The 25516-nt window shown below is 44.2% G+C and overlaps 1 long non-coding RNA gene across 3 annotated transcripts in view; it reads left to right on the top strand.

Annotated features, from left to right (window-relative positions):
* The first annotated feature begins 678 nt into the window (after window positions 1-678).
* LOC138688134 (uncharacterized) overlaps window positions 679-25516 on the top strand; it is a 97084-nt gene continuing 72246 nt past the window's right edge. For 2 of the 3 annotated variants that reach the window (XR_011327182.1, XR_011327183.1), the window contains exons 1-2: window positions 679-1174; window positions 21333-21512. This is a non-coding gene — a long non-coding RNA (uncharacterized lncRNA). The remainder of the gene's footprint in view (window positions 1175-21332; window positions 21513-25516) is intronic. The other variant, XR_011327184.1, reaches the window with a different exon arrangement.

Raw genomic sequence — 25516 nt, 5'->3', positions numbered from 1 at the left:
TTTGTTGAGAAGCTTAAATATTTCCTGTATGATCACTTGTCTGTAGTCCTTATATATGCTCTATCATATTTAGTGCCAACAGCATAGTTTTTCACCAAATCACTGATGTTGGAAGAACACATCCTTTCCTAACATGAAGGTCCAGTTACTGACTGTGAGTAGTAATTGACTGCAGTGGGTCTTTGATGCTGCATTTAGTCACTCGCGCAGTGCTCCTTGAATCAATAACCCCTTTGGTCTGTAACCTGATAGAATTGCTTAATGGATAAAATTTTGCTTGTGTTTCATCCACTTAGCTATTTCACTCTTTTGATAGATTTGCTCCATCAAAATAACTACTGAAAATGATCACGTACTTCTTGTGTGCCTGTGACAATGAACATGATCGTATTTTCCCACACATACTCCAGCACACGGGTAACTTGCCTCCTTTGAAAAGAACTCGGATAAATATGTCCTCTGCATAGAATCAGAGTTGGTGAAAATCAGCAGCTGCTCCTGGGGAAATGGAAGCAGGGCAGAGAAGATCGGACACAGGAAAGCTGCTGGATAAACGTCTGCTCATATTATCTGCACAAGCATGTAACCTGAGCTGCTGTCAGTCACAGGGCTTGAAGAGACAGAACAACCTGTCGTCTCTGTGTGTGAAACCAGGTTATTCTCAGTTAGCAGGTACGTTGTAGGGGAGCCCAAAAGCTCCATGCAGGATTGAAAACATCCAACTTGTGGAACAGAGGCAATGGTCATGCGCTAGATACTAAAGGGATAGGGCAGAGGTGAAGATGTAGAAAGCTGAATTTGGAGGAAATGAGAAAAAGAATAGGGTTTAGGCCTTGGCTCCTTGTTGAAAAGGAGTCAAAGGATTAAATTCTGCTGATGTGGATGTTGGATACTTTGCTGCAAGTGTGGATATTTGGCCATGAAGAGGTTAAGCTGTCTACGCTCTTTTGTTTTGCCCTGCCTCTCCCTTCAGAAGAAGATTTGCCTATAAAGTTATTTTTAGATGCCTTGTGAGCAAGTTTTGTGGGAAGACAAGCAGCCAGCAGCCCCCGGCGAGCTGCTAAGCCCACCCCTCTCAGCTTACAGCATGTAATTAGCAGATAATCATGCCAAAATCGCAGACTCCAACAGGCTAATTTTATCGCATGTGCTGACATCGGTAAGCTTGTTGAAAGTAAGTTGTGGGTTGTTGGTTAAATGTGTTTCCTCACTTGTTTATGAGCTTGTGTTCCTGCATTTGCTGTATAAAGGCGAGATCAAATGCAGGTCTTGTCATTTAGCAGCTACTGGTGTTTTGATTAGCTTAGATAACACAGGACATTTCCTAGCATTAAAACTGCATTTTATTAAGATGTGGTTGCTGCTAATAGTATTTCCAATAACGCTGTTGTGTTTTGCTGCAGGGTTGGTATGGAGGGTGTTTGAGCTTTGATTCAGCAATATATTCAAGCACGTGCTTTGAGGTGTACTTATTCAGCTAACATGTAATTATCTATTTATAAATGTATATATAAAAAACTGTAGGTGCCTGCTGGAATTGAGCTGTAATTTCCCATGATCTAAATGGGAATTAAGCATGTATTTTTAAGCTACATTTATACTTAGGAGTTTTGCTAATTTAGGGGCCTAGTAACTGCTGCAGTTTTCTTTAGCAAAGAAAAATATTATGTGTCTGATGGTTGGGCTGAACAGCCTTCAGGACCTGCATACCTCTCTTACTGATGTGATAAAATAAAGATACTTCTTAATAGAAAACACAGCCCAGAGTCATCCATCTGGGTACAATAAATCTGAGACAGGTAGATACAATAAAAACTATCACTGTTTCCTCCTGATAATAGGAAGATTAAGTTGGCCGAGGTTATGGGGTCAAGAATAGGCTCAGTAACAGGAATCTTTGGGAAAGATGACCTGAAGAATGTGAGAAATGAGCCCGACCTCCTGCTGCCTGATTTCTTGCCCACGGGCTTGGAAAATCTGACTATGGGAGAGGTACCAGCATGCAGCAGGAAAAGGTGGTCTGGGCTGTCCCAGAGGTCAGCCAGGGAAGGGGAGTGTTTGGGTTCCCTTGGTTCACAGAACTGCCTTTTGTAGGGTGAGTTTCTCTACTTGAGGGCATTTTAAGCTATTGTGGACAGCTGAAGGTTTGGGAACAATCCTGTGGTGGCCAGAGGAAAGGCGGGGGGGACCTATGAGGTCTTTTCCATTTACGGGTGTCTCTGGTTTTGCATCAGGATGTTTAATGAATAGTATCATCCACCAAAATGGTTCTCAGTTCCTGCCCAAGCCTCTTCTTTGCAACATTTTGGATCTGGCTTTATAGAAGCAGATGTCAAGCGTGGGAATCAGCCTCCCTCAGGTGAGCATTTAGTGTTTCACCGGAGAGAATAGACCTTTGTAACCTGTTTTCATTTTCTGAACACTTACTGTGACAAAAAGGTGTCTGTAGCTGAATTGGACAGACATTGAGGATTTGCTGTAATATTTATCCAAGTCCATATGGCTCTTAGCTATAAGGTCTTGCATGTAGTCTCACCTGTGAGTTTGGATCTTTGTGGTAGTATCTTGTGTTTTGGGGCTGAATAAGAAAAGCAATGGGGGAAGTAATAGTTCAAGCTGAAGCAATAAAAACCCAAAGTGACCCTTTGCTGATAGCCCAGCAAATAAATGTTTGTCTAGGAGATAAACCTGGTTCCTTTTTTCTCTAATCATAATGGAGACTGCATGCATAGAGGAAATATCCCTTGTGAAAGCGAGCCAAAATCACTGGGCTCCAGGCATGTTCGAGTACTCTCTCTGCCTGTCATATGGCAAATTAATTCAATGGCAGAATATGGCACCATTGCCTCAAGCAGGCAAGTGCCATTCTGCAGGAAGCATAGTTCATTCTAATAGCTGGCTCGTGAGCAGCGTATCAGAGTAGCAATGAAGTAACATCTTGCATGCAGGAGATGTGGCAGTAGCTCCAGAGATGGGATTGCTAGTCTGGTTCCATCACAAGTCCCCATTTTCCCATCCATCCATCTAAAGTTCACTTGGAAGCAGTCATTGACTGCCCCATCCGTTCAGATTCAGGCAGTTTGAATTCGTGAGTCTTGTCCAGGTCTCCACTGACACTGTTTTTTGTTGTCTAAAGCTGTTTGTGGCTCTTTAGAAAAAGAAAAAGACCTGTTAGTGGAAGCATCGCCATATCTTCCTTTGGGCAGATAATGACAAGGAATGGAACAGCTACCAACGAGGGTGCCTGTCCCATAACTTTGGGGTGTGATGCCACTTGATACTCATTTGAACATATAGACTATTTTTGCTAGTTGCTTGTCAAGAACTTGATTTGCTCTGTAGCAGAAGGAGGTGGGAGGAGGAAAACCCTCCAACACACTTGTGGGATGTGTTTCGGTTCATTTCCAGAGCTGTTTGGGGGGACAGCACTGCTGTCACAGCATGGATGGTTGTTTCAGTTGCGATCCAGCTCCCAATGGAACTGCAGTTTCATTCTGCCATGACCCTGTATTGTTGCAGCCACATCACGTGGCTGGCTTGCTGTGAGATGCTGAGTGTGAATGATGTGATGGTCCAGGCTCCGAGCGCACTTAGGGGCAGAACCTGGTCAGCCTTCACTGCCGTCCTTTGAAGCTGAACTCTTCCAATGAAACATTTCACTGTGGAAAAAATGGTAAATTCTGATAAAAACAAGATTCATTAGAGTTTTTCCAATCAGATCTGTTTATTGCACAGCTCTCTAAAGAATCACAAATTATTAAAAACTAATTACATTCACCCTTTTGACTTGGCTTCCAAGTCAGATCTGAAGACAGACAGAAAAGTTACTGTTGGTAGTTCAGATCCTGCCAAAAACCTCATGAGAACCAGCTACTGAGATTTCTGTGTTTAAGCACTGACAGATGGGAATGGTATCTGATGCTTTAGCGTTCTTTAATTGAGCACTCAAAGGCATGACAAGGTCCAATGGCTGGAAACTGAAGCCAGAAAAATTCAAATTGGAAATAAGGTACAAATTTTTAACAGTGAGAGTAATTAACCTCTGGAACAGTTTACCGGGGTATGTGATGGATTCTCCATGGTTTGATCTCTTCAAATCAAGAATGCGTGTCTTCTTCAGAAATACTCTGTAGCTCAAACAGAAGTTAAGGGGCTTCATACAGTTTTTTTTTTAATTGCAATTGCATGACCTGGACGATGAAGAAGGTCAGCCTATCGTATCTGAAGAGATAAGAATCTGTGAATCTGAACCCAAACATGATCCCTTGATTCCAAGCCCTGCATTTAAACTTAATCCGGACCTAAATTTCCCCCCGTTCATTCAGTCTGCTCGGAGAAATAGAGGGGATTTTCTAAGTCAGTAATTTGGAGAGTTTAATGCAGTCTTTTCTTCTCAGCCCAGGAAGTTCTACGGGGATTTTGGCTGAGAGGCTGAAGAGCTTGAACCTTCACTTTGGGCCGTACAGAATGGCTCTTTCTCAGCCCAGATCTCAGGTGGTTGTTGAAGTCCCAGTTTTATGTGGTTATCTAGAGCTGGCCCCATGGTCAGAGGTGTTGCTGAGCAGTTGCACCTTTGGGAGCCAGGTATTCACTCTCCATTTCCTCATGGTTCCAGGAACACCTTTCTCCCCTGCTTGTAATTATGGGGATTTTGCTCATCTTTAAAGTTAAATTTATCTCTGTGCCATGCAGCTCTTATGCTCTCCGGAGTTAATTAGTGGTGCCGCAAAAGCTGAATCATGAAGTGCATCATTAAGAATGGCGCACAGGTTAGAAAAAAGTAAGGCCAGCAATGTTTCAGGCACCTCCTTTTTGCTGAGGTTACACACACTATTTCCCCGGTTTCACTTTTTAATGGCACGTTATAACGACTGGTGTCTCAGCCACAGGGATTGGATGCTCTTGCCAAGAAAAACTGGCAAGACAGAAGGTGGAGGAGGTCCATTAATTGGGTCCAAGTACCAATTTCTCTAGAGGGGCTTTTCTTAACAGAGAGAAACTGTTCGGCACTACAGGGGCAAAGCATACCTGCAGAGCAAATGGCTTTTCTGCGTCTGAAGACATCTACAGACCATGGTAATAATGCAGCAGAAATATCAGAGCTTGATTTTAAGGGACACCTGAGAATGCAAAGGAATTGCTCTTTATTAAAAAGCCCAGACCAGAGTCTCTCTTGGTGCATATCGAATACAGATTCTTTCACAAGGATCCGCTGCCGGAGTGGGGAGGAGGGAGGGGTGGAGAAAAGGAGACAGGGAGGGAATTTAACCCTTAAGGGCCTTCCCTTGAAAACCTTGCTTTGCAAAGAAGTTGGTGGCACAGGAGCATCTCCTCACCAATGAACGAGTTATTTGCTGTGTCTATAGAGAGCAGCTGGCATGCTTTTGTGGGAGAGCTGTTTGTCTCTCCAGTTTCACCGTGTTAAAGCAGATCATCCTGTGTATTCTGTGTTGGAGGGAGAATGTAAGGAAAGTCTGTGCATGACCTGTCTAGGCTCAGTCATACAAACCTGAGCACCCTAGTGACTGTTTGGTTGTGTATCATCTGCTTATTGCAGTGCTCAGAAGTACCCTTAGGTTTGGGGGAGCATCCGACAGAAGATTAACATAGCATTTGGGGCTGCTTCCCTAGGACCACAGGTCCTCACGCTTTTTTATAGTACCCTTGTTGGACAAGCTTTTGGGGGTTTGGTTAAACTACTGCCTTCTCTGCCATGGGCAAGGCAGAAGAAACCCCAGAGCAGACAACCTGCCCCCAGAAGTTTCTTCCTGACCTCACTAGCTGGGAGCTGCCTCAGACTCCCCGTGTGATGCTCGGAGACACTGAATGCAGATAAGCCCTTCACTGTTTTGTGTTGGACCTTTGGATGTTGTGGGTCTCTCCAGGACTGCTTGCTGACTCCTGGCATTCGCGACTACCTTTGTTCTCAAAGAGGTCTTTGCTGCTTCCCTGCCACCCAACATGCTCAATATTGAGATCTCATCGTCATCGTGTACTTTGGTATTTGGGTAGGGGAAACCTGGCAGACATGTTGTTGGGGAGGCTTTGGAGCATTCATGTGCTGCCTGCTCTGAAGTGTTTGCTGCCTGGAATGATTGTTTTGGGAATGGCTCTGCCAGCTCTATACGCTGTTGTTCTGAAGGCTTGGACTAGCTCCATGGAACTTTGTCGTGGTCCTTTGTTTTTCTGGAGATGAATTGGATGGACAAACATAACACAGCACAAAGCTTGTGTGTTACTATCCATAACTTGTGTAGACACAGGTCAAAGGTTAGCTGGAAAGAGCTGAAGGCAGTGATGGTCTTTTTTAACTCTAGAAGATGCCTAGCAGTTTTTGGTTGGGCAAAACCCTACCCTGGTGTCCTGCTGCTAACAATAGAGAGGCACCTAATGTGTACCACAGCCACCAGTGGCCTGTCTCGAAGAGCATCCTGTGATGGCTCATTCCTCCTTCAGTTCTGCCTCAGCTTATGGTCCTGTTCCCGCCAGCCTGTTGCCTTCTCTGGGCCACTACAGCCCAGTAGAGTGGCCAGCTGAGGAAATGCATGGTCTTCAACCCCATTTTGGGGCAACTTGCCACTTCTTTTGCATTTTGAGGTAATGTTTGTGTCACAGATAGGGATGACTCCAGCATGGGAGGGCATTGCTGGGGCTTCCTGATCCAGCAACAGGAGAACTGAGCATGCCAGCAGAAGGATTCACTTGTGTTGCCCATTGCAGCATGTTTGCTGCTTACTGATCTGAGTCTTTGACCTTCTGCACACAGAAGACAAAACCTTCATTTTTCTTTTGTTCCCAGTATCTTTATCTTCCTTCAATCCATACATGACATCCCTTATCAGTGTTGTGGAATTCCTTGCTGCTGACTTATATTCATTGCTATTAATGTTTCTTGTCTTTCATGGGCAAGAATAATTATTTATTACTTTATGATTTGGCTTTCCCTTGGCCTCAAAGCCAGAGCAGCTTTTAGCCAGCACAGCCTTCTTTCTTTTCCGTGGGATTGTGGTTCCTCTGCGTAGGCAGTAAAAAGGTCTTGAACAGTTCCCAATTATCATTCACAGATTTCTGCTCAAATTCTTTCTCCCAATTGTTTTGCTTTGTAATTATTTTCAGCTTTGTTAAGCTGGCATTTTAAATCATCAAGTAGATACATTACTCGTTTGGACTTTATTCTATTTGCACATAACAAATGTAATCAAATCAGTCTCTTGTACCTAAGCTGCTACTCTATTTTCACATTCTGTCATCAGTTCCCCTTGATCTGTAAAAATGAGGCCTAATATAGAATTTCTTCTATGTTAGATGCGATTGTTTTTGTGTCTGGATATTTTCAAGTATAATTTTAGGAATTCTGAGCACATTTTTAGTATTTGCAGCACAAGGCTCCAACATATGGTTTTCAAAACGAAATCCCCACAGAAATGCAGCTCTCTTTCTTGAGTGATATAATTATATTTACAATAGATCAGTGCTACATGAAAATGATAGTGTTGTTAGTAATATTGTACAGAATTTTGAAGAGTTCAATAAATATTTCTGTTTCTTACGGGGAAAAGGGAGGTTGTGTGATCATGTCCTTTAACAATAAAACACCTTTTATATTGAAAGAATGTTGTATAGCAGCTCTTAATTAGAGATAATAAATACCAGCAAGTTACAGCTATGTGGAAGAAGTTTAGTTTTGTACCATTATTTTTTAAGGGATAAACAAGGTGGCTCACATAACTACGGATTTTTCTGCCTGACATTAATCCTAGACAAAATAATGGAATTGCTGATAGGGCATGTAATTAGTAAAGAATTAAAAGGATTAATGTAAGTAGTGTCAATCAACACCGGCTTATAGAATATGGTTCTTGTCTAATTAGATTTTTTTTTTTCCATGAAGATTACAAGTGGTGTTGATAAATGTGATAGTACTGATGTGATAAATTTCTGGAAAGGCCTGAGGATCCTGGTCCAATCTCATGGCTGACCCTGCTTTGAGGAGCAGGTTGGGCTAGGTGACTTCCTGAGGCCCCTTCCAACCTGAATCACCCTGTGGTCCTGTGAAAGTATTGCCTTTGGCTATCAATAAGTTCTTACACAAGGCTGGAATGATAGAAAACCAATTAGGCATCTCTGAAATGGATAACAAACTGCTGTGGTCTCCAGTTTTAAATGGGAATTTGTCAGTGAGTAGCGGTGTTTCTAATGGAGTCCTGGAGTTATCACGGATCTATCTTTGAGATGAGGTCAAAATCTGAAGAAGAGATAACTGAAATAAAAGATAGATTACCAGTGCAGAATGATTTAGATCCCATTAGTAACCTGGATGAAAATGACCAATGTATTTTAATAGGACCCATGTAGAGCTGGGCCATATCCTGGGAACTGATGACTCTGAAAAAGATGTGTGAAGCTGTGGGGACCATCAGCCAAGTGGCAAAGAAGGGAAACATCTTTGGGTGTATAAAAAGAGGACTATAGGAGACTAGGAGGAAGGTGCTCTTCCTGCAGTTTCCAGTTGTGGCTTTGGTAGTTTGAGGAAGACATTGATAAATTGGAGAGAATTGAGAAAAAGTTTTTTTTAAGATTTGTTAAATGATTGGAAAGCACATCTACCCACCAGAGACTGAAGGAGACAGTTTGCGTAGCCTAACAAAGAGGAAGGTGATGGGGAGACTTGAACACCCTGGTGGAGAGAAACATAAATACAATAAAAAGGCTGACTTCAGTCCGGCAAACAAACATGCAGTAAAAACCAGTGAGAGATACTGAAGGTAGGTAAACTCAGACTAGACATAAACCACATTTTCAGCAGTGAGAGCAATTAACCACTCACAACAGTGCACCAAGAAACATGAAGCTTTCTGTTTCATTGGAAATTTTTACATGTTTTTCTTTTCCTAAAATACCTACTCTAGTTTTAGAAGGATCAGTTCTGGGAAGTCTTATGGCTTGAGTTATCCAGGGGGTCAGAAATTAAAATCACGGTCTCATCTGGTTTTGTCATTGATTAATCAAACAACCCCTGACACTACGTATGCTACCAGCTCAGCTGCCTGTGTGTCACAGTGTAACACAAGAGGTGGTTTCACAAAAATAGGCTGATCTAGAAGTGAATTAGGACTTCTATTTGTTTCTTACCAGCTTAGGCGAGGATTTCTGGAAGAACCAATGAACTGGGGACTGAATTTTCTGAAAACCTTGTTATTTATTAAAGCGTTCCAGATACAGATTAATTCACTTAGCTTCATATTGATTCCTTCACCTGTTTTGAGACGAGAAGTGCATCCACGCAGACAAGTGGCTCGACAGGCTTCTCGCATCGCTGCATCTCCTGGGAGCCTGTTTTAGGGGACATCTCCAAACTATTTGTGCAGCCACTTAACTTGGTTTAGAAACATATGGAGGTAAATCAACACAAATCCCACTAGTGTGGACATTTTAAAATCAAGTTACATGTCTTAAATCACTTCATGCTTTATCGTTTCATAATCTAGCCTGTTACTGCAGCATGCTGGGAGCAGCAGGGACTCCCACAGCACACACACCCAGGCAGTTAACATCAGTCTGTGCAGCACAGATTTGTCCCCTGTCAACCCACACTGTCACCAGGAGGTACTGATGCTTTCCACTTACTAAAGAGACACCTGAGACTAGATGCAATGTTCAGAAGGTAAAGTCAGGAGCGATGAACCCCTCCCAGGACATGTGCCTGCAGGTTGCTGAGCCAGCATGTCCCCACTGGTCAGCTGATGTCCTAATGGATTGCCATTCCATTTCCCTTTCCACCCAATGTGGCTGTTAATTTACATAGTGATTTGGCTCTGAAAGTCCCCAGATGGTTTTAGACTCCTGAATATTTTGAAGAATTCACCTAGACACTTGGAAATAGTAGGAAAAAAGAACAGGAGTGTATAAGTGAATGTGATTAACGGGTCATGGTTATTCCCAGATCCTTCTCTTAAATATAATTAGTTCATTACAATACATCCATGTTACAGAACTTCTATAAACAAGTGTTAACGCCTGTCTACTCAGACTCTTTAAAGTCCAGATCTTGGAGAGGAAAAAAGATTTGGAATGGAGAAAAACAGCAATTAGAGTTAAATGGCAAAATGGATAGTTAATGTGTAGCAAGAAAAACTCCTTTTAGTGGAAAATGTTTTTTATGTTAACTTTTGTAAGAAAACAGTTTTCCATACTTGTCAGGCTTGACAGTTAAAGTTAATGGTGTTAAAAAACAGAGTACTGAAAAATGTTCCCTTCAGTGTAAAAGATTTATTCAATGAGAGTTTGCTTGAAAGTTATTTTGGCTAACGGTGCTGGCTTTTGCCTAATGCTTGGAACAAAGATCCTTGCTGTGTTACCAGGATGGGGACAGCCCCAAATTCATGACTTCCCAATTAAGATGGCGTGACCTATTTTCTTGTATTGCTGACCTGTTGTTGACCCCTTTTTAAAAAGAATGCCACCCTTCAAATGTCTTCCCCCCGCCCTTCTGGAAAAACACATAGAGCAAATGCTGATCTCACTTCTGCCTGGAGTAAAGCTTGGTATGTGCTGGGATGCTCAGAGACACAATTTGTGAGTTAATCTGCACTGAAAACAGACTGAAAAGTATGTTGAACTGTTTCTACCTATTACATGCTATTTAGCAAGGTAGTTATGGACTGAAATTTTTCATGTCATATTTGCATGGATAAAAAAGGCTGCCCAAGAGCGGAGCTGGCTCTCCCTTTGCTGCGGTGGAAGCGGTGGTTTGTAAAGGACTTGAGTTACAGCAGGGGCATGGCTGGGTGCTCTGGGGCTCTTTACTGGCTACCAGTTTGCTCCTTGCTCACCTCAGTACTTTTAAAAAATTAATGGTTTTTTTTAAAGCCTGATCCAAAGTGGGTAGAAGTTGAGGGCAGTTTCCCTCTTAACATCAGGGGGGGTTTGTCTCTTGAAGCATTTGCTGGATTTTCATCTATTTATGATAGTGATAAAGTAGATATCACTTCACTCTCTGGTTTCCTGGCATTAGGCTCTGGGGCCATATGTGTGATTTTTGTTCTGGCTGTGGCTCATGTTCTAAAGCAAAGGCTCATGAATGGTGTTTTGAAATCTGTCTGCCCATCGCCCTGTTTTTCACCCTCCTGATTTAGTGCTACTTTTTATAATCTGGACCTCTCAAAATCTCTGAATTCTGCCTATCAAAAATCCTTGTAAATACAGAGTTAGTGTAGATTGGCAGAGCTCCACTGGCTTCCACGAAAAGCTGGTTGGCACCATTTGGGAATCTAACCTGGTGCTTAGAATAAATCTATCAAGACTTGCTCCAGAGAGGCAGAGATTAAAGTCAATAGTGTTAAAGCTCTGCTTTGGAGCCCACCCATGTCAGAAATTATGTTTTCCTGAGCTACTATTGAGCAAGACTTCATTGCATGTCTTTTTGAGAAGAAAGCCAAAAACATCCTGAGGCCTTCCATGCTCCCTAAGCACCCGTATGTACAGGTGCTGTATTTAATACACGACTTTGGAATTGCTCCTCCTTCCAGCCTTCCCATTTGTCTTACCCTGTTTGGATCCTGAAGAGTCCAGGAACTGAGAATCTTGGCCACCAGTCAACCAGTAACTGGAACAAGTGTCCCAGAGGCACCTCCTTTCCACAGGCTGGTCCTCACTACCCCACATGCAAGTAGAGGATGCTTCCAGACTCCGGGCACTCTCTCATCCAAGCCCTTTGCTCTTTTCCCACCTATGCTTTGGCTCTTGCTGTGTCCTGCAGCTGCGAGGGTGATAGCACAGATGTGGTTACGGATTGCTCTTCAGGAAAGGGTGCAAACAGAAAACAGATAATGGAGTCCTCCCTGTAAATATCTGTGAATGCAATATATGCTTGGTTTAAATGTTTCCCAGTCATTTTTTTAATCCTTTGGTAAATCAAACCCTGAATGATACTCCTGTGACCCCAGTGATGTGGGGGCTGAGGGGAAGTGATATCTGGAAGCTTTTGGAAGTGTAGAGTTTTGGCATGGGCATTTGCCTCTGTAGTGAAAGGTTTGTAAAGCGGAGTTGGAACCTTTCACCCTCCTCCAGCTACACCTCTTTGGAGCCACTGTAATGCTGTTGCTCAGATGGATTCTGGGATCAGCACCAGTGCAGCAGCAGATTAGACCTAGGGAAGAATGTTGATTATGTCCCCCTTCTTCACATCTGTCCGTGTGAGGTTTTGTTAATGTTACAAGTGAGTCAGATTTCCCTGACCTGGGAGATGGATGTGTTTTTTCTGGAGAAAATTCTGCATTCCTCACATTGTGAGTTCTGAGGAGCCACATATATGAGAGTGAGAGGCTGGGGAGAGCAAGGAGGTGGCAAGATCCACATGGATAAAGTAATTAAATTGTTACTTTGGCAGATACTTCTTGAAGAGTGGTGGAAGATTATCAGATGGATGAGGATTTGAGCAAAAATGGTCACAATGTGGTTCCCAGAATGGTTCCTAAATCCAGCTTTAGGTCCTGTATTAAAAGAAGCCTGATTTCTAGCACTGAAAAACTGCATCTTTGAATTGCAAGTGCTTCTGGTGCAGAGTGCCTGAATGCCCAGAGATGGAGTCAGAGCCTAACTTTGTGCTCTTATAATTCAAACCCAGGCACCAGATGATCGTTTTCTGCAAACTATTTTGCTCATGGATATTTTCTCTGGGATGAAAGCTTCCTAGCAAGATTGATTTTGAGTTACCCTCCTACTTATTCTCTGTGCCAGTAGCCCTTAGGACAAATAAAACTAACCCCAAAATGAACTAACTTCCTTGCCCATACAGAGCTTTCCATTTAGTTCAATTTATGAGTATGGATTTTGACTGATTATTGTTGTGCCTGACTGGGTACAGAGCCATCTGCCTTGTGTTAGGTTTCCATGTGCTGCCTCTTCAGCCAGACTTCAGATGGTCGTTCTGGCAGGAGAAGACCAGGTTCTCAGTTACATGGTAGTAACAAATGGATCTTTAAATGGAAAGAAATTATATTGTTATCTATTTGGAAGCAACACTGCAGTGCCCTGTGTGGAAAGGAAAAAGGTGCCCAATGTGTTTATTATTATTATAACCCATCATCTTCTGTTGAAAGTAGAGGTGGCCTTAGAAAAAGTCCAAACTGCAGGGTATTTAGCTTTTTTTTTTCCCCAGAAATATGTTTGCTTTTAATGACATTTTCATCTATAAAAGCTAAAAATAACATGCCTCATTAAGTTCAAAGCACTCTGGGACACAGTTTGCTCTTTCTGGCTGAAAAGTTGAAATTTTCCCCAGAGAGGATCACATTTTCTGTTGGGTTTGGTGTTTTGTCTGCCTGCCTGCCGCAGTTTTGCGTGGGTGTGGAAAACGCAGGGGAGCTGTGAAGCACCATTCACAAACCTGGGGCCTTGGAGGAGCTGAAGTCTCATTCCTGATTGGAGAGAAGTTGTTGTTGTCGTCTCTGCCAGGAGGCCAGTGAATGATGCCAACACAGCTGATAAGAGTGTTCAAGCCCATCATGCCGGTCTGTACCTGGCCTTTTCAAACCTTTGGTTTCATGAGAAGATGTTTCTAGTTGCAATCTAGCAGACATTGTATAGCAAAAGTCACTGAGAAAGCCCCCTCTTGTTGTTTTGATTTGGGAAGGGAGGGAATGGCTAAAAATACAACTATATCAAACGTCTGTGGCACTTCACCATACAATGCTGCCATTTGGTCCTCAGTACAGGCAAGAAGTGTCATTTCCTCTATATGTGATCTCATCTAGATTGTTCCTAGAATTATATCTGAATAGGAAAAGAGATATGGTGCAGCCCAGCGTGTTACGGCTTAGTAAATGGTGTTGCTTAATAAATGGTGTCAGATGTGCGTGGTGCAAAGAAGTCAGGATGTGAGTGCGAGGCTGGCCTGGACGCAGCCCAGGAGTGGCATGGAAGACAGGATGCTCGAGTGCTGGGCGGGAGGCTGAGCGGAGAACTGGAGACTTGGAGAAAAGATGATTAATGGAGCCTATGTGGTTCCTACTGAGAACAGTCAAGGCTGAGCTGATGGCCTGCAGAAAGGGCTCAGGTTGCAGAGCATGAGGCCAGCAGGGGCTCCGGTAAGCGTGGAGGTGGGAGGAGGCAAGTTTTTATGTTCACAATGGATGAGGAGGTCAATAGCAAGGAAAGCACTGAACCACACTGACCTGCTGCCACCTTCTGTCTCGGGAGCAGCTGAAAGCTTAGAAAAAGCGGTGACATCTGAGAATGGGGAAGCCTGAGCAATGTTGGTAATAAATTGTGCTGTGGCATCACCTGTGTAATGTTTCCAAGCAGAAGGAGAGACCCATTGTGCTTCATGCTGTACATGCAGGTAGTGGAGAGACATCATCTGTTCTGAAAAGTTCACTGGCTAAATAAACCTTACATCCTTAAATGCTCCATAAGAGTTTTGGAGTGGCTGCAGTCAGGCCAGTGTGTGTCACACTTGGGATCCAAGCTTAGCTGGTGCAAGGCAGCTTTGGTGTGGGAACTGATATATTTTGTGCTGAGGCGCGACTGTGGCACTGTGCACAGGTTAGTATGCCTGTAGTAGCACTGCTACACATCTTCCAGACAATCTGCACTTTAAACCCTCACCTTAGTTTCTACCCAAAGTTCTGTTGCATACACAACGGTCTGGGCTCAGACTGAACCAGATCAGATTCTCTCTCATTTACTGAAATGCATTTGAGTTGCATCAATTTTTTAGTCTCTTACTGGTTGTTTTAAGACAGTTGCAGATGCAGTCCAGTGCAGATTACTTGTCTTCTGGAGAGCAGTAAAAGGAGCTGTGGTTTTATACGCAGGTGAAATCTCAGCCCTTCCCTTCTTATTACAACAACTGCATGTGTTTTTAGAATGTTAAGATGTATTTTAAGTAATTTAAAGTCAAATAATAATCGTAGTGGGGTCATCTTGCTGTTGATGCACTCTCCAGTATTCTCTCCATTTTCAGTATGAGTTCCAGCCCCAATGAGAAGGAAAGTCTTAGTGGTGCTCCAGAGCAGTGAGTTTTTTACATGCTGATCTGTTTTAGGCTGCACGTGGTGACTAGACAGAGAAAAATATAAAAATAATCAGCAGGAGTGATTTGTGAGGGGCATCTGCCACATAACAGTTAGTTGGTGATAGAATTGCATGACATCTTTGCCTGCATAATTAGGCACTTGTTTGCCCGGGGAGCCCTGCGGCCCTTTCCTGATTTTCTGAAAGATTGTGTATGGGTTTGAAGTGTTTTTGCAGCTGATCCATCTGAAATCCCATCAGGTTAAAGGAAAAGAAAAGCCACATTTGTTGGATTATGGATTCCAAATCCTCCAACTTCTGGAGTGGGCAGGGAGGGGAACGGAGATGGAATCATGACGAGCAATTAATCTCGTTGTAGCTCGGACAACCCTCGTCACAGGCTGACAGTGATTTATGAACAAGGCTTTAATATTTTTCTACTCTGTCTTGTGCAGGAGCAAAGTTAGATCTGCCTCAGTGTAAACTGGCATGGTTCCATGGGAGCTGATGGTCTATCAGCCGTTCTGAGGGCAACGCATTGCCTCCTGTCATCATTGGGAGACATGAGTAACGATGCTGGTCCTCTGTCCTTCCTGCAACGGGGATGTGTATTTTGAGGTATGCGGCAAGATCTAGAGCTGTTCTCATCATTGCCCGTGAGCAAGCGATTGAGCCGAAGTCGGTGAGGTTCCTCTTGTGAGTTCACGGTTCAGCCGTGGAGAAAAACATGGCGAGCTGTACAAAGCTATGGCTGTTCCCAGTGACATGGGGTCCTTCCCAGCCCACTCCACCCGGCGTCAAATGACTTCCGCAGCTTTTTGCCAGATGGAAGGAGCTGAGGAAGGAAACCCCCCTTTTAGGCTGCTTCCTCCCCACCTGCACAGGCACTTTTGCCACGGCTCAACTCTGTAAATCAAAACATTTGCTCTATGTTTGGCCCATAGTTCATGTTATCTTCAGCCAACAGGCTTCTGGTAAGTCAAGCACAAGGCCTTGGAAACTTGGGGGGTGGTGTTGGTACCCACTGGTGGCAAAGAGAGGAGCTGCCAGAGCCCTCAGAAACACCATGTGGACATAGGGCAACCAGCTTTCTGGTGCCAGGGAAGGGGTTGATTAAGTAAGTAAGTCGGGCCTCCTTTACATGTAATTTGCATGCAAGCTGACAGTCATTTGAGATGCTTTTTTAAAAGGGGAAAGACTTAAATCTCCTTTTTTTGCCCCGTTCAGAGTGAATTTTGCTCAGTTGTTCAGTTTTGAAAGTAGGTGGACAAGAAAATGTTCATGGGGCTGAGGGTTAAAGATGAGGTGTGAGACTGAAGAATAGAGCTGGGTCTCATTCCATACCCACCTCTAAATTCAGGTACTATTAGAGCTTTTTCCAGTTCAGACCATCACAGCTGCTGGTGGGAGTGCATCTGGTCTGATTTCACGTTTCTCAGCCATTTTGAAATTCAAGATTGCTGAAGTTTCCTGCTAAAATGCAAACAGCCTCTTTGCCTCTAATCTCCTTCGTTCCCTGAAGCTGCCCTTGTCTCCATCTTTCATCCAAATCCAGACAGAGGCTTCCACAAGGTCTTAAGCAGCCTTGTGAACATTTCCCCAGATGATTTTCATTTCCGCTTGCCTCTGCCCTTCTCCAATCCAACTAGGAGCTGAGGTTTCAAAATACCTTGAGGAAAGGCTATTCTTGTGGTTTTTCTACATGCTTCAGAGAAAGACATACAGAATATTTCTTGAGGGCCCGGCTTTAGGGGATTTTCAGTCTTGTTTTCCAGATCTTGCAGCTTTAGACAAGTTATCAAAATGTAGATGCTGAAGTGAATTAGTGAACTTCTTGAAGATTTCCTGTCACTAATAATATATTTGGGCATCAAACTTGGGACTGCTAGGTTTTTTTGTGGGTCAGAAAACCCCTTGTCTCAATTCTGGTGCAGGGCAATGTCCTGTTGAAGCCAAAGGACAGATGTCATTCAGAGGTGAAGTTAAGTCAGTCCTGGCCACATTCAAAAGTCCTAACCACAGCTAAGACTGTTGTAACTTCCCTGCCAAAACTCTTCTTTGATTTAAAAAAAAAAAAAAAAAAAAAAAAAAAAGGAAAAAAAAAAGGTATTTTAATTAAATACAAATTTCTGTGGAATGTATCTGCTGTTTTCTAAAAGCATCCATGCTTTATCGGTAACTCAAAGCCAGAACATCATGGCTGAACAAAACTATTTACATTTGAAAGCTTTTCAGTTGAAAATGTGTATGTTTTGGAATTGAAAATCCTTTTTTATGGCTTTCATTTTTATGGGAACACTGGAAAATTTCTGCTTTGGGGAAGGACTATTCTGACTAGTAAGCTTTTTATTCTCAGAAGCCAAGTACTGTTTTCTCAAAGAGACATTTCTACATTTTTTTTCTCATACCTTTTTCTTCCCTCTTGCTGCTCAGACCATTTCCCTTGACTTGCTTAACTCTACTTGAAAACCAATATGAGAAATGGGGCTTTGTGTTACAGGCTCTGTTGCCCGTCTCATTGTTTTGGGCCAGCTAAACAACCATTCCGGATAGCACTCTGGTCTGATTGCAGGCACAAAAATGCAAGTTTTGCAGTGGAAGCTATTGGAAAGTTTTTTTTTTTTCCAGGCCTGAGATATATATCAGTACTTTATCCACCTGAGCCTAGCCTCTGCTGAATGATAAGGTGCTATGGGCAGGGCAAGCCCCAATGATTTTAATCTAAATGGGCATGACAAGATGAGAGGTCAAATGCTGAGTGGATTTAACCATCAGACAAGTGCAATGATTAACCTTAAATATTTTGTATTCAGTTCCAGGGTGGAATTTCTGCATAGAAATAAGGCCATCAGCCATGGGCGTTTATTTGCTGGTGACCATGGCCATAATGTGCACAGCCAGTTAGGAAGTTCTGGTTATGCGTAAAGCTGTAAGTAATGACAGACAGTGGGTTGTTAAATAACTGCATAACTCCTCAGGTACGGGAAGGTGCTTCCAGCCTGAAGTGTGGCTTTCCCTTGCCTGGAGAGCCACAGTGGGCTGGGGCCATATGCAGCTCTCCAGAAATTGTGTGATTTTGTGTTGCAAAGTGCTGCCGCATTTGCTCTCCGCAGGCTGGGGGTCTTTCCCTGCTGCTCTCGGATCCTTTCCCTTTAGAGCTGCTGCTTATGGGGCCTTTTTTTTGGCAGAAACTCAGACTGGTGTCTTGTGCACTGACAGAAAGGCTGAAGGGGAGATGGCAGAACCAGACTGCGCACCTGTGTGGGACATTTGCATCCTGGATCTGGCCTCTTATATTTCTGGCATATGAGTTTAGCTTCCAACCCAGATCCAGGTCAGAGCAGGGAGTTAAACTAAATTTCCAGGTGGCTTCAGTAGCCTCACACAATCTCATCTCCCAGCCTGACCTAGACAAAGCGGCAGGTTTCTGGTTGCACTGGAAGGTGGGTCTGGATCAGACCCATCCTCCTCTGAACGGCATTGCAGCGTGAGCACATGGAGGGCAGGGAGATATGATCTCTCCTGGCTCTCCTACATTTTGTCACCTGTTGCCTGTCTGAGGAGAGCCAGCTGTCTCTGCAGGAGGGCTTGGTTTAGTTAGTCTGGCCTGCATGGAGAAGGGCTTGGTCCAAGGAACTTGCTGTGGGGTTTGGTGGGTGACAGTTCCTGGCTCAGTTCTCTTTGCTATTGTTACATTCAAGTACTATGCACTAGGATTGATGCAAGTGGGAAGCTGCTGCCTCAAATTTCTACCAAACATGCTATTTTGATGTCTTTGACAAAACAGATCTTGCTCACCTTGCGTACCAAGGTAATCTATTAGTGATGCCAGCAAAAGAGGTGAGCTTGTGGGAGCTGGCTGCTGGTGAGTAGAGAACAGGCTCCAAGGCTGTGTTAAACTTTTAGGGCCATGTAGGCAGCAGTTGGCACCAAATGTGGCAGGAAAAATAGTATGGCATTAATTGATGAGGTGGCATGGCTATTTCCTTACCTTTGAATGCCTGTTGTTTTGAGCTTAGTAATGGCATTCTAATATGCATTTTATGTGAAAGAAATACATCATTTATTTATGCACCTCACAGCTTAAAGTTCATTATGGGAAAGGTATTTCTTCTCTCCACCTCTGGATGTTTAACTGTTTAATAATAATAGTTAGCTTTAAAAGTTCATAACATTTTATCTTTAATAGCAAGACATTTACCTTTTGCCTGCAATACACTGATGAATTTGCACATTACACACCTGAGTGCAACACTGATGATGATAGAAAATGCTAGCCTCGCTTGAACCAAATTATACGCTTCTCCACAAGCCTTCAGCTAGTTACTTCTGTATGGGAGGCAGCAAACAATAATATAAATACAGAAGGAAGAGAAGACAGAACAGACAGAAGACATTGGAAGTAACACACAGTGTGCAAGTATGTGTGAAATACTGTATATTCAAGCTCTAGCAGTGGTGCTGGGCACAGAGTCCTTCCAGAGCCTGTCCTTTGAGTGCTCAGCAAATGCCCGTCAAACAATGCTGGTGCTCGGTGCTCAGTGTTCAGCAGACAATGCGGGGAAAGCTTGACAAATGTGATTTGTTAGAGCAGAAACTGCAGAAAGTCTGGGCCATGAAAAATATAAGCCTAATACCAATTATTTATGGTGTGCTGGGATTTCCTGATGGGGTATTTCACTAGCACTGTGTGAGCTGGATTGGTAAAAGACCTTCCTGAAGCAGTGTTGATGAGCTCTTCTAAATCCTGAAAAGGATGAAAAAATCTGAAGTCACTGATGCTGCCTCTGAGGTTGGACTTGCATCCACCAGATTTGGGATGGTATCTCAGTCCCGATCTAGGGAAAGAAAGGCTACTGGTGCAAGTGCCCATTGAGCCCCAGGGCTTGCAGTGGGATGGCAAGGTGGAAATGGGCTTATTTAAAAGATAAAACATATTGTAAAAATCCTACAGAATGGTTAAATATGTTCCCAAAGCTGTGGTGTCTGTATTGACTGTGGAAGCCTAGCTGCAGCCAGCCTGTATCGATTTAATCAAATGCCTCTTGTTCATGGCTGGACTCAAACTGCCCCCACCTTTAAGGAAAAAAGCGGCGTGATGCACTGGGTTCTTCCTGCTTGATAGTATCAGGCAGCCTTTTCACCATCTCCCTGAGAAGCAGCAGTCACTGCCTCCACATGACAGGAGAAAAGTATGTTTTAAAGAGCAATATTAATAATAATAGCAACATTAAAGTGTGGGGAAGGATTACAAAGCTAATTCCGAGATCTTGCTCAGTAATGCAGGCTATTAACAAAAGATAATCACCTTTAAGTCAGTCACCTTTAGCCCTGGAGTAAAATGGAGGCACAATTATTCAATGCAGTACAAAAGTAATTTGAATAGAGATGGATGAACTGTCGCCTCTCTCAGTTCTTGCTTGGGAAACCAGCCAGGGCCAAGTCCTAAAGGAGGAAAACTTGATGAAGAAAAGGCAGCAATAAGTAAATAATTCCTGGTGTCCTTCTCTCTGTTTTTCCACTGGAGCCGAAGTCGTTCACCCTTTGGAGTGTAAAAAGGGAAAGGGGGAGAAAATAGGAGAATGGTGTTGAAAAGCAGTTCTTCATGTTCCTTTTATGAGTAGCATTTGGAGGCTCTTATATTCCAGAATGCCATAAAATGTTTAGGTCCATGCTTTGCGTCAGAGCATGGGTTTTTGCCATCAGAAATCACACGGCCATGCGGCTTCATCATTTCTGTCACTTCAGGTCTGTGGCTGAGGAGCAGCCTGAAGTATGAGGTGGGATGAGCTTTGTATGGAAAAGGTACCATGTCTACTGAAAGAGGGCTCAGGAGTTGAGGAAATTATCAGCATGACCAGAAAGACATGGCCACAGGGTTTATTTATGTCCAGAGGAAACCTTTCTGTGCTGGAAACTGGAGTCTTTCTTTGCAGCAACTGCTGTGTGATCCATTTCCTTGTGTCCGTATCCTGCCTTTTTCCCAGAAAGTGGCCTGTGGTTGCTGGAGTGCAAAGGCTTGTTAGTTTTTGTAGGGTTGCTTCTGAGTGCTACTGTGCTGGTTTTGTTCTTTAAAAGGGTCATTGGAGTTTCATGCTGGGAGGAAGGAGCGTATGGACTCTGGAAGCAGTCATGAGATTGCAAAAGTGACTTTGAAGGGTCTTTCAAGCTGCAAAGACAGGCAGTTGGGGCCTTTGGAAATGCCTGAGGCAGGGCTGTAGCCACATGCAAGTCCTCTGGACAATCTGACGCTGACTTACCATCTGAGCTTGCATTCAACATGCTCTTGAAATTCCCACTGATTTTCCTTCCCACAGAAAGAAGCACTGGAGCTGAGCAACCAAAACCGATTCGTTGTCTTTGCATTGCCTCCATGAGCAGCAGCAGGGATGACAGGCAGGCAGCAAGGTGAAGGAAGACCCGGCGAGCCTTGCGGCACGTGGCTCAGCCTCACCCTTGCTCTGGAGCAGCTGAGGACATCCGGGAGAGATTAGCAGGTATGAGAAATTACAAACGGAATAAACTTTTGGAAACAAAACTGAGAGTTGCCTCGAGAGGCATTGTTAGTGGCTGCTAATCCATCGAGCGGAGGGATGAGAAGCTCCAGTCCAGCCCAGTATAGAGTGGAATAAATACTGTGTTTCTGTTTTATGTCTTGTCTGTGCAAGCGAGGGGCCTTGTGTGCTTATTCCTGCGCTGTTCCCGTGTGGCTCCATCTGGATTGCTGCCTGCTTTGGCTTTATAAACAACATGGTAGGAGCTCAGTGTGTGTGATTATTCTCAGAGGTATTACTGCAGTGTTAGCTCCGGTTACTCATTTTCCATTGCACAGCTCACATGCAGGCTCCTTACCAAAGGCTCCTGAGGTGGTGGCCTGCCTGGATCTAACTTGTGTGATGGGGCAGCCTCAAAATCCTGGTTTGTAGAGTGTTGCTACTGGCTGCAACCCTCCATGTCCTGGAGTATGGGCTAGTATGAGAGCAATGCTGCTGAGGGAGTCCTTCAGAAGAGTTTGAAGGACGTGAGAGAGTGTGTGAATGTCCACCAAGGGACACCTTGCATTGCAGTTGGTGAGCACTGCCAGGCAACTGCCAGGATTGGTGTGGAGTTAGCACAGAAGAGACCTCACCCTGCACTGGCGAGTGGAGTGTAGGAGGAGGCAGGGAATTGGGATCAGCTTTTGCAGCTGGAGACCTCTGATGGCAGTGCTATCAATTTGGGTTTTGTCTGTATGTTTGGAGGCAGCACCTCTGGGCGAGACACAGCATTATCGGAGACTAGCAAGCGGTAACGCTGCAAGCAGAGGGAGGGATGGGATCTGTCCCTGACTGTTGCACAGCTCAGTAAATCAGAGGAGGGTTGCACTGTGGCCGGGATTCCAGCGCTGTCTGGAAATGCTCTGTACGTCCATCAGCACCTGCACCGTCAGGGAGTCTGAACCTTGGGCTTCTAACCAGAGAGGTAAACATTTAGGACCCAAACCCAGGATGACAATAACCAGAGCAGAAACCTTTCCATCCCATTGCAGGTCAAGCCTGCTTTAGGCATTTCAACTCAGAATTTTTCTCCAGGGTTATGAGGGGGGCAGTGCCTACTCATGGCCCTTCACTTCGCCCCATAAAACGCTGCTCACACACTTGGTCTCCATGCACCCCCTACTTCAGGGTCCTGCTCAAGACCCTGGTGGAGAATATCTCAAAAAGGCAGACGAATTAGCCTTGTAAAAACTGGACTAAATTGATAGTGCATTTATTGCACTCTGATGTTAACCCTTGCTGTGTTTTACTGAGGGCAAGCTCTGAGCTTAACCCACCACTTGCTGTAGGGTTTTCTGAATGTCCTTGGCCTCCAATGCTGGTAAGATGGGTGCTACCAACTGCGCTGGCCCACATGGGCTCCTGGAGATGTGGTTCACTACCTGCTGCCTTCTTGCTATGGTGGTGTGTTATAGTAGTGGTGGAATAGATGTCTTCGAGTTTGTATTGGACATCGTGTTGGAGACACTTGTTCCCTGGAGAGTGTGCAAGCTAGATCAAACTGTGGATGGTTGTTGTCAGCTTTCCTTGTTGTGTGAAAATGAGGGGCACAGAGGTCTGGGCAGAGTCTCATGGGTGCTTAGGGGCTGTTGAGGCACCACATCCCTGTTGAGACCGGTGTAGGTTTGGGGAAAGAAGAAAAGGGAAGCAGCTGAAAATCGAATCCTTCTTGTATTTTGTTCATCTGAAGCCCTAAGCAATTTGTGAGTTCGCTTTCAATATCTGTCTATTAAAGCAGACCTTTTTTCCATAGAAATTGCTCTCAGGTTCTTGATCAGCTTGAATAAGCACAATGCCTTCCCTTGTCAGATAGGCCCACTTCAGCCGTAAATCTGATGCTGAGAAATTAGATTTCTCTACTGCTCCTGAGCTGTCATCAGAAGAGTAAGACGATGGCAATCCATGGGGAGAGCTGAGCGTGGCATCACTGTTATGTGTCTGCCCGTGCAGGCACTGGGCAGGGTTTCCTTGGCTCGCCAGAAAGGGAAGTTTGCCCTTCAAATTCTCATTTGATATGTGGTGGATGAGCTGAAAGAGCTGTGGACTGAAACCAGGAACTAGGAACCGTTTAACTCTGGCTAAGCCAAATGAGGTAACCTCACAGCTAGCATTACTCATGTTTTAGTGGAGAAAAAAAAGTCTTCCTCTTTCAAGAGTCCTGGAAGAAATGGGGTGGTGTCTCCTCTGTGCAAGGTGCTAACACGTTGGTGATAACATGTCCCAGCCGTTGACTGACTCTTCGTGTCTGGGAGCCAGAACTGTTTTTAAAACTACTAAGGGATGGCTCATGGCGTTCGTTATTTACTATGACATATCGAGCACCACCAACTGCTGGTGGCCAAAATACCATGAATCAGGCCCTCAACTCAAGAGACAGCTTAGAAGAAAAAGTTAAAAAAAATAAATCCATTAATACTGAACTCTTTGTTCTGCTTTTGATAGCCTTTACTATTCATGTTTTTGAGCTTTCCTCTGCAGCCGTAAAATTCAGAAGAGCATTTAAAAAAAATTAAAGCTGAGATTTTCTTAAAATCACATGTTTCCAGACACAGGGGACTTGAGAGTAAAGCTCCAGATATAATCCTGAGATTTGGCAGTGCTCTTTGTATCATATTAAGTGATGGTCTACAGCACTCGTTAATTACTGCAGGCTGAAAAACAATTCTGGCTCCTGACAGAGGTCTTCTGCTCATTCTCAGTATATAAGTTTCTCTAGTTATTCTGGGTAGGAGGGAAATATCACTTTCTAAAGGGCATGGCTGCAAAATTACACAGTGATATAACCTGTATTTGGCTTGAACAGTATTTTTAAACTGTTTTATTCAAAACAAAGTTTGAGCATATACAACTAAAATTATCTACAAATCTGTTCTGAATAATTAATACAGGTAATCTGGTCTTTGTAAGCCTCCATGTCTAATCCAAAATCTGTCGAAGACCAGCAGAAGAGAGCAGGCTGCTGGTTAAAACAGGTGATAGTCAGTGATCTGGACTATATTGATGGACACATCCATGATCAATCCACATTTCTCCTCCCAATCCTCTGCAAGCTGGGCTTTGTGCAGGTACCCAGGAGCAGGGGTGTCACCTGGCAGATACAGCACCAGTGTCAAAATAATTCTCATTTTAATGTTCATTAAAACTAGTCTATTTTCGGACCGTAGATCAGGCATTCCTCTGCAGTCCTGTCCTGCTTGCACCCTCTGAGTTGTCTGCTTAGACACAAAAGCATTTGGGGCAGCACCTCTCTGTCCCAGGTCTGGCACAGGGTGACCCTGCTCCAAGCTGAGGCAAGGTTTGTAATCGAGCTGGGTTCCCCTAGTGTCTGCTAAGATGGATTTATGGTAGCTGAATGTGTTGTCTTTGGCCACAGTGGAGACAATCTGTAGGTGCCTTTGGAGATACTGTCCCATGGCTCCCTGCAGATGTGGTGGAGGGGGACAGGACATTGCCTCCTGGACAAGAAAGGTGTTTTGGTGCAAAGCTGTCAAACACAATTCTTAGGATACAGAAAAGCGAAGGTGGCCTCTCTTCCTTCTCCAGCCAGCTCACAGCCAAATCCCCATTATTTTTACAAGCATCCTCCACCTGCTCCTGGCCCTGACTCTGTCATTGCCAAGGACCTGCACTGGCTGCCCTTCATCGCTGAGCAATGGTCCCTATCTATAGATGTTGCCTTTCTCTTTTTGGCAGTCTGTGGGGAAGCAGCGAGCTCAAAGCAAAGGCAAGAAGCATTTTCACAGTCCTGGCCCCAGGGCTGATCCCCTGGGTGAGACGCCTCTTCTGTCCCATGGAGCTTTTAATACTGGAAGAGCCACAGCAGTTCATTGTGGTGTGGGGGACTGGGGCAAAAAGGCAATTTCTCTCGATTGGGGTTGGAGAGGAAAGCATTCACCTGTTCCCCTTTTATTGTCCCTGCCTTTGCTCCGCTGCCCACTGCCTGCAGCCCTGCGTCTGGCAGGGCT

Source organism: Haliaeetus albicilla, chromosome 12, assembly GCF_947461875.1.
Source record: "Haliaeetus albicilla chromosome 12, bHalAlb1.1, whole genome shotgun sequence".
Taxonomy (NCBI): Eukaryota; Metazoa; Chordata; class Aves; order Accipitriformes; family Accipitridae; genus Haliaeetus; species Haliaeetus albicilla.
Note: the sequence above shows the minus strand (reverse complement) of the source record. Positions and strands in the feature narration are given on the sequence as shown.